Below are 9146 nucleotides of genomic sequence, written 5' to 3'. Positions count from 1 at the left end.
GATATAAGGGACATACATCACTGATGAAAAGTTTGGGAAGGTCCCCTCGGGCCTTGGGGACTGAATGACTCTTACTGAAAGTGGCCCCTCGGTTTCACTGACATGGCCAGTGGGTCCAAAATCTTGTTTCCTCCCTGTGGTAATCTCTTAGGGCCACCATGACAAAGTGCCAAAAACTGGGTGGCTGAAAGCAGCAGAAATGAATTTTCTGACAGAAGTTAGAAGTCTGAAACCGAGGTACTGTGAGGCCTATGCCCCCCCGGAACCCATAAGAATCCTTCCACGTTCTTTTAGCCTCTGGTGTTTGCCAGAAATCCTTGTCATTTCTTGGCTTGTGGACACATCGCTCCAAACTCTGCTTCTGTCATCCAAGGTGTTCTCCCTGTGTGTTTTCACATGGGGTTCTATTTCCCCCCGTCTCCTCTCGTCTTCTTTAGGGACACCACATTGGCTTAAGGACCCATCTAACTCCACTATGACTTCATGTTAATTAATTACATCTGCCATGACCTTATTTCTTTTTTTTTTTTTTTTAATTTTTTTTTTTCCAACGTTTATTTATTTTTGGGACAGAGAGAGACAGAGCATGAACGGGGGAGGGGCAGAGAGAGAGGGAGACACAGAATCGGAAACAGGCTCCAGGCTCTGAGCCATCAGCCCAGAGCCCGACGCGGGGCTCGAACTCACGGACCGCGAGATCGTGACCTGGCTGAAGTCGGACACTTAACCGACTGCGCCACCCAGGCGCCCCCTTTTCTTTTTTATTTTAGAGAGAGAGGGAGTGAAAAAGTGAGTCAGGGCGGGGGAGAGGGGCAGAGGGAATTCCAAGCAGGCTCCACGCTCAGCCCGACGTGGGGCTTGATCCCATGACCCTGGGATCACGACCTGAGCCGGAATCAAGAGTCAGATGCTCAATGGCTCAACCGACAGAGCTGTCCAGGTGCTCCTGCCATGAACTTATTTGTATATAAGGAAGGCCACACCCTGAGGTTCCAGGCAGGACATGAATTTTACTCCCCTCTGCCTCTCCTTTCATTTCCTTCTTCCTCTTCTAAACCACTGGCTGTCTTAAGAAATGAGTTCCACCTAAATGCAAACTGCAGAAGTGAACCCCAAGGCCCTCAGAGAAACTCCAGAAAAGACAAGGGATTCATCTCAGGGACCAAAACTCACCTATGGGTGGACCTTGGCTGATGGTTCAGTAACCTCAAATGACCTGTTTCTTTTTCCATTTAGTGTCTCAGGGGCTGGGATTAGAAGAGTCTCCAGAACTGTCTGGGATCGTTGCTGTGGTTCTTTTCCCTTCATTTCTAAGTCGTCTTCCTCTAGGGTGGCCTAGAGAGGCCCCTGTTTGCTCTTTTCAGTTTCTAGACACTATTGCTTCCAATAGGATGGCTAAGAGGGCCTCCATTTATACTGGAATCCAGTGTCTTTGAGAAAAGGGCCCTATCTTAGAGGGTTCCTTGAAGGGAGGAGAAGGGATCATACATGCAGGTGCATGCCAGTGGGCCTGGGGCGGGGGGGGGGGGGTCTGTGTCCCAGGAAGAGCCTGTCTTTACTGACTCTTCAGCCTCTGCAACCTGGACCAGACCTGCACCTGCAAAGCCTTGAACCCTATGGGCGATATCTCCTGCCGTCCCTGCCCAGCAGCCTCGGGCAGGCGACAGCCCTTCTAGCATCTCCAGGACCCCCGAGAAATGCTCTGAGAGGTGTGGGGAGAGCTGAGAAAGTGGTACACACACATACACAACACAGCACACACACATACCCACCATGCACACACACGTACCCCCACATACACACATAGCACACACCCCCCACAAGTGCTCCGATCTCTGCCAGTCTCCTCTTTTCTCAGGTTTCCAGGCAGTTGCAGGTTCTTACCGCCCGATGATGTGGATTCTCCTGGGAAAAGTGTGTTGATTCCTTGTGATCCCGGGTACCTACGGAATCTGGTGCATCCAAGTCTGGTACCAGGCATACTCACGGACAACTGAGGTTCGGTAAGGCTCACAGAGCAGCAGACGATTGCTGCTGAAAACCACTACAGTCCTCACAGTTCCCAGGGGAGGGGTCATGCCCTCCGTGGCAGGCAGAGCAGGGGGACGAGGGGGAAAATACGACGCAGGTCGCTGGTGGCGGAGAAAGACAAGGAACCGCAGGCCCGAGTCTTTATTGTGGTTTCCCTGGGACGGGATAGACAAGGAAGGGACAGCGGGTGTAAGAGGGGCTAGTTTGAATCATTTCAGCATCTCCGGGCCAGAGGGGTTTTGCCAGGCTCTCCTCTCTGACACCTGGCTCCGGGGTGATTAGTGAAATAAAGGAAGGGATTAAGGGTACTGGTTCTGGATTGGCCGGTTTGCATTTGAAAAGAGGGGCGAGCTGTTTACTACCTCTAGCAATTGGCTAGTCCTGGGAGGGACAGTCCTCCAAGGTCAGCAAGGCCCTCAATGTCAAAATTTCAGAATACAGGGGTGCCCGGGTGGCTCAGTCGGTTGAGCGTCTGACTTCGGCTCAGGTCGTGATCTCACAGTTCGTGGTTCAAGCCCCGCATCGGGCTCTGTGCTGACAGCTCAGAGCCTGGAGCCTGCTTCGGATTCTGTGTCTCCCGTTCCCTCGGCCCCTCTCCCGCTCATGCTCTGTCTCTCTCTGTCTCTCTCTCAAAAATAAATAAACATTAAAAAAGTTTTTTTTTAAATATTAGGGTACAGAAAATAAAAAGACATGCTTAACGCAGCTGTTCAGCAAATCTGTTTGATTTACTGGAGACAATGAGTGGTCAGCACGGTTACTTCTAAGAGGTTTTCTGCACAGGAGGCCATTGCCTAAATTAGTTACTCAATCTACACAAACGCACTACTACTGATAGAAATCTAAGGGGTTTCTCCCAAGTGTAAAATGTTATTTTGCTTGGGGACTTCAGGGCCAATGCAGCTGTCTGATTGGCTAACATAAGAGTCACTCCAGTAGCTAACCCAGCTTGCGGTGGACCCCTCCCCAGCACTTGAAATTTAGGTAGAATTACCTCAATTCCCCAAGATCATGCCCTGAGGAAAGTTCTGTAAAGTTTCTGTAAATTCCTAGGGACATACTTTTTCATGACCCCCTCTGCCTGCAAGCCCCCAACCACCACCACTGGCCCCCATCCCACCTGGGGTTCCCGTCCTTCCCCAGCAATGCCCCACGTGACCCCAGAAAGCAACACTGCAACAGTTTTGCCAATGCCCTTCCCTGCCCAAATCAACGCTCACTCATAAGAAAGAAGCAGTGAACAAAGTCGAATTTACTGAAGACTTGGCAGAGGAGGTGGAGGAGGAGAGGTCTACATCGAACACTCCACAGCAAGTAACAGAAATCCATTTAAATGTTCAGATTCCCCAGAGTGCCTTTTCACCCAACCCATCCCCCAGGCAGTCTCTCAGCCCCCTTCCTTGTACCCAATGATATGCAAATCAATCAATCAATCAATCAAACAAGCAAACAAAACATCAGGAGGAGAGGAGATAAGAAAACTCCAAAAAGGCTACACTGTTGAGTTGCATACGAAATGTAGTGAGATTATATTTAATAATATTTTGAATAGTGGTTTGGGGCCTGTGTTAGGTGTTGAGCTCTGCGCTGGCATCGCAGAGCCTGTTTGGGATTCTCTCCCTCTCTCTCTCCCTCTCTCTTGCTCCTCCCTGATCGTGCTTTCTCTCTCTCTCAAACAAATAAACTTAAATATATATATAGATATATATATATAGATATATGTATATTTTTTCTTTAATCTTGAGAGAGAGAGAACAAGAGTGAGCAAGTAGGGGAGGGGCAGAGAGAGAGGGAGAGAGAGAATCCCAAGCAGGCTCCACACCACCAGCACAGAGCCCCATGTGGGGGCCCTATCCCATGGACTGTGAGATCATGACCTGAGCTGAAATCAGGAGCCAGAAGCTTACCCGACCGAACCACCCAGGTGCCCCTCAAAATAATATTTTGAGCCACCCAGGCGCCCCCCCCCCAAATAATAGTTTGAACAGTGTGAATTAAAGAGTATGGCATGAATGATTAAATATTCTCTAAAACTTCAATCAGTGTAAATCTCTCTAAATTGGAAAGATTCATCAACAGTTGGACAATTACAACACCAATGAACATGAATCACAAACCGTGTTCATGCGAGTGCTATGTTGGGAGTTTCTATTAGCCAACATATTAAAGATATCAGCCATCACTTGCCATACTTTGTCACCCTGTCTTGGTCCCCTAGGGCTGCTCTAACAAAAATGCCATGGACAGGGTGGCTTAAACAATAAAAAGTTATTTCTCACAGATCTGGAGACAGGACGTCTGAGATCCAGGTGCTGGACATTCGGTGTCTGGTGAAAGTCCACTTCCTGACTCATAGATGGCAGTCTTCTTGATGTGCCCTCACAAGACAAAAGGGGTGAGAGCTGTCTGGGGTCTCTTCTCTAGGGCACAGTCATTATACTCCTGAGCTCCTCATGACCTAACCAACCTCCCAAAGACCCCAACCCCTGACACCATCACGTTATCAGTTAGGGTTTCAACATGTGAACTGGGGGCGAATGCAAACTTCAGTCCATTACAAAACTGTCACGTTTTGAATCTGAGCTGCAATGTGGCTGCTTTGACAACAAAATACAGTAGAAGTAACACGGTATGACTTTCAAAGCTAGGTCCTAAGAAGCCTTGCGGCTTCCAACTAGATCTCTTGGAATATTTGTGCAGGAGGTAACCAGTCACTGTGAAACCGTTCGGCTGTCCTGAGACTGTCAGACCGGGAGGCAGCCCATCTGTGTCACTTGGAGACAGATGCTCCTAGCTCCAGCTGTTCCCAACATCCGAGGTGTCAGACTCACCTGCTCTCTCATTGCAACCATAGGAGGGACCCCCGGGCAAGAACTACTCGTCAACCCTCAGAACCAGGAGAAGTAAGAGTACGCTCCCGTTTTAAGCCCCTACCTCTTAAAGTGTTAGGTTACGAAGCAATAAATAATTGAAATATGATGTGAAGCTCTGTGGTACATGGTACACGGAGGTCGCATACACTATTTGTTGCCTGCCCAATTACTATCCTCCTCCTTTTCCTTTCTAATAGAAACCTGATTTTATTCCCATAAGCATTATGCAAGTTCCAGGGGATGAATCATACCTGCGCTACATCAAGGACAGTAGTATTTTTCCTTCACCGGTGATTGGTTCATAAGTTCGTTTGGGCCGTTTAGTTAAAAATATTTTATTCCCCGATAAAAGAGGAGAGAATTGTGCAAAAGCGGTCTCTGACTACCCTGGCCACATCCCTGCTGCCTGCTTCTGAATGCTCTCAGGGAAAGATGTGCCCGGAGAGGGAGCCGACTTTTGCACTGAGGAAAGAACAAGCCCAAGGGCGAAAACTGACCCACTGAAAATGCCCCGGGGAAAACGGAAAGAGCCCAGGAGCTTGCCACTGCAGTTGAGTAACTGCATCAGCGTCAGCAGCCATCTTTACAAAACTATTCATAATAAAATACCATATATTTTTTTCTTCCTTAATCCATAATCATTCAGAGTTCATGTTTCTTGATCTGACATCATTCTTTACGATGCATGCTTATTCCTATGATTTTATGTCAGCATTTACTAATGCATAGTTTAAAATATTTTTAAGAGGGGCGCCTGGGTGGCTCGGTCGGTTAAGCGTCCGACTTCGGCTCAGGTCATGATCTCGCGGTCCGTAAGTTCGAGCCCCGCGTCGGGCTCTGTGCTGACAGCTCAGAGCCTGGAGCCTGTTTCAGATTCTGTGTCTCCCTCTCTCTCTGCTCCTCCCCTGTTCATGCTCTGTCTCTCTCTGTCACAAAAATAAATAAACGTTAAAAAAAATTAAAAAAAAATATTTTTAAGATCTTCTAACACTTCAGTAATTTGTACTAGAGTAAAGGGATCCTGAAACACTAGCCACTGTGGGGAAGAAATGAGTGAAGATGAAATAATACGGGCATGGCCACTCGATGTGATGAAAATACTGTTAACTTGGAAGAAAGGACTCTACTAAATTCTGGAGAGAATGATGATAACAGACAAAGCGGCCTTAATACAAAATCACATGGTGAGAGTTGTGGATTTATGTCCCCTAAATGTGTATATTCCCACTTTACTTTTACTTCTGTGGGAAAATGAGTTTCAACTCACAGGACTTTTAAATTATGCAAGTCTTACCCCAAATCTGTTGCATACAGATGATACCTTCAAAATCAAGATTAGCTCAGCTATGCGTTAAATGCTCAAAAAGAGACTATAAAGAGTGCTTAACATATGTAAAAATATTCAGAGAGGAATAATCTATTCTATCACTATGAAATAAGGCAAAATCTGTGATATTCATTAGGAATATTAAATCTCAACTCAAGAGGCAAAAAGAAGTAAAAAGTTATCACAAATATGTCAGGAGGGAAGGAAACGAATCAAAGGGTCTTGTGTTTTAAGTAATAAGGGAAGTCAGGCTGCAGACGACAATTGTCACCGCTGTTTCTCATGAGAACTGGCAGGTGGTGGGTGGGGTTTCTTTGCCTCCCATCAATACTTTATATTATTACACGGCTAAAGAATGACCCAAACAGACACTAAAACCCCTCAACCTGCTAATCTCTCTCTGCATCCATCCCTCCCCCCCAAAGAATTAATACAATATGAAAATCTATTGAAAGAGCACAGGGGCGCCCCGGGTGGCCTAGTCGGTGAAGCGACCGGCTTTGGCTCAGGTCATGATCTCGCAGTTCATGAGTTTGAGCCCAGCGTCGGGCTCTGTGCTGACAGCTCGTAACCTGGAGCCCCTTCGGATTCTGTGTCTCCCTCTCTCTCTCCACTTCCCCCATTCACGCTCTGTCTCTCTCTCTCCTTCAAAAATAAATAAACATAAAAAAAAAAAAAAAACGATAGAGTGCTGGGGCGCCTGGGTGGCTCAGTCAGTTACATGTCTGACTCTTGATGTGGGCTCATGTCGTGATCTCATGGTTTGTGGGATGATAGCCCCATATCAGGCTCTGTGCTGACAGCCCAGACCCTGCTTGGGATTCTCTCTTTTCTTGCCTCTCTGCCCCTCCCCTGCTCTCTCTCTCTCAAAATAAATAAACAAACTTAAAAAAACTTTTTTTAAAGATACAGTATTAAAATATATAGTACTCATATTATATTAGGACATACTAACATAGTCAGGATTAGGACCTTAACATCATACCTGTACTGATGAAGCAGAAAGGATTTAATGGAAACTTGCTCAGGCTATAAGAACCAGAATGATAATTCATAAGCAGAATCTTAAATTTTTAGGGGAAAACTGCTTGAAATAATAACATTGCAGCTCTTAGTGCAAATTACTAATTAAGGCAGTTAGTCTGTGACACCAAGTAAAACAGTGACAGATGATGAAAGAATCTGAGTTTATACGTCTCTTTTGTGAACTTTCACTATTTCAAGATCAGGAATAAAGACACAACACTTTGGGGACGCCTGGGTGGCTCAGTTGGTTAAGTGTCTGGCTCTTGACTTCAGCTCAGGTCGTGATCTCACGGTGAGCTCGAGCCCCAAGTCGGGCTCTGGGCTGACGGTGTGTGGAACCTGCTTGGGTTCTCTCTCTGCCCCTCCCCCACTCATGCTCATGCTCTCTCTCTCTCTCTCTCTCTCAAATAAATAAACTTAAAAATAAAAAACACAACACTTTTGAATCTAGAGACAATCCCCCCCCCTTTTTTTAAGTTTATTTATTTACTGTGAGATGGGTAGGGCAGAGAGAGAGAGGGACAGAGAATCCCAAGCAGGCTGTGCACTGTCAGCTCAGCTCAGAGCCCGATGCAGGACTTGAGCTCACATGATGTGAGATCATGACCTGAGCCAAGATCAAGAGTCAGATGCTGGGGCGCCTGGGTGGCTTAGTCGGTTAAGCGGCCGACTTTGGCTCAGGTCATGATCTCGCGGTCCGTGGGTTCAAGCCCCGCGTTGGGCTCTGTGCTGACAGCTCAGAGCCTGGAGCCTATTTCCAATTCTGTGTCTCCCTCTCTCTCTGCCCCTCCCCCGTTCATGCTCTGTCTCTCTCTGTCTCAAAAATAAATAAACATTAAAAAAAAAAAAAAAAGTCAGATGCTTCAGCGACTGCCCCACTCAGGCATCCGAGACAACTCTTAATTGCATGGAATGGTTGTGCAGTTTCTGGATTATCAAGGATTTTCCTTGGTTTTGCTGGTCGTCTCTTCTGTTTATTAACACTCCTGGCAGAAGGTGGAGAATAGAGCAGAGAGGTTGTAAAGTCCATATTCTGCAGAAGGCGTTGTCTGTAAATGTGGCTTTTGTGGGATTCCTCGGTGCTGGGAGAGAAAGGGAAGGAAGGAAGAGAATGAAATGAATGGCCTGATCTGCCTGGTCCTCTTTTCTTCGGCCTCCTCTTTCCCAATCACCTTCGCTTCCCCATCTGCCTTTCCATTTCATCCTGCCGTGTCCTTCAGTCCTTTAGGGAAGAGTCACGGTCCAGGATTGAGGATGAGAAAAGCTGTGGGCTTCCTTGCCTGGAGAAGGCTCCAGGGCCAGGGTCCTGCAGGGGGTGGCCGTGGGCCCGGGTCCTCCCTTCAGATGTTACAGACGCTTCTGCTTGATCTGCTCGACAGCAAAGTAGCAAACCAGGAAGGTGGAGGTACAAAGAAAAAAGACAGTTCATCGCCCTGGTACGCCAGGAAAGACTTCGCCCCCCAGCACAGTCCTACACTTGACCCGTCCCTTGAATACAGAAAGGGACAGACTGGTGTTCCAGAGGGGACTTAGGGCTTCCCTCGGAGCCAAGGCTCCGGATGGAAACTGGACCCCCACTGTCACCCAGCCCTCCAGTGTCTGTCACGTGAGAATCCCTTGTGCAGGAAGTTCTCACCTCAATCAGCACGGGGCGGGATGAGATGAAATAAAGTCCCAGATAAAGCCTCAGACCCCAGGAGCAGACCGAACTTTTCCTTGGGAATCTTATTTGTTCTTTCGCAACCCCAACGACAGGCCGTTTACTCTCGTGGGTTCGAGCCCCGTGTCAGGCTCTGTGCTGACAGCGTGGAGCCTGGAAACTGCTTCTGATTCTGTGTCTACCTTTCTCTCTGCCCCTCCCCTGCTCGTGCTCTGTCTGCCTGCCTCTC

This window comes from Lynx canadensis, chromosome F1, assembly GCF_007474595.2.
Source record: "Lynx canadensis isolate LIC74 chromosome F1, mLynCan4.pri.v2, whole genome shotgun sequence".
Lineage (NCBI taxonomy): Eukaryota > Metazoa > Chordata > Mammalia > Carnivora > Felidae > Lynx > Lynx canadensis.
This window is presented reverse-complemented; position numbering follows the sequence as displayed.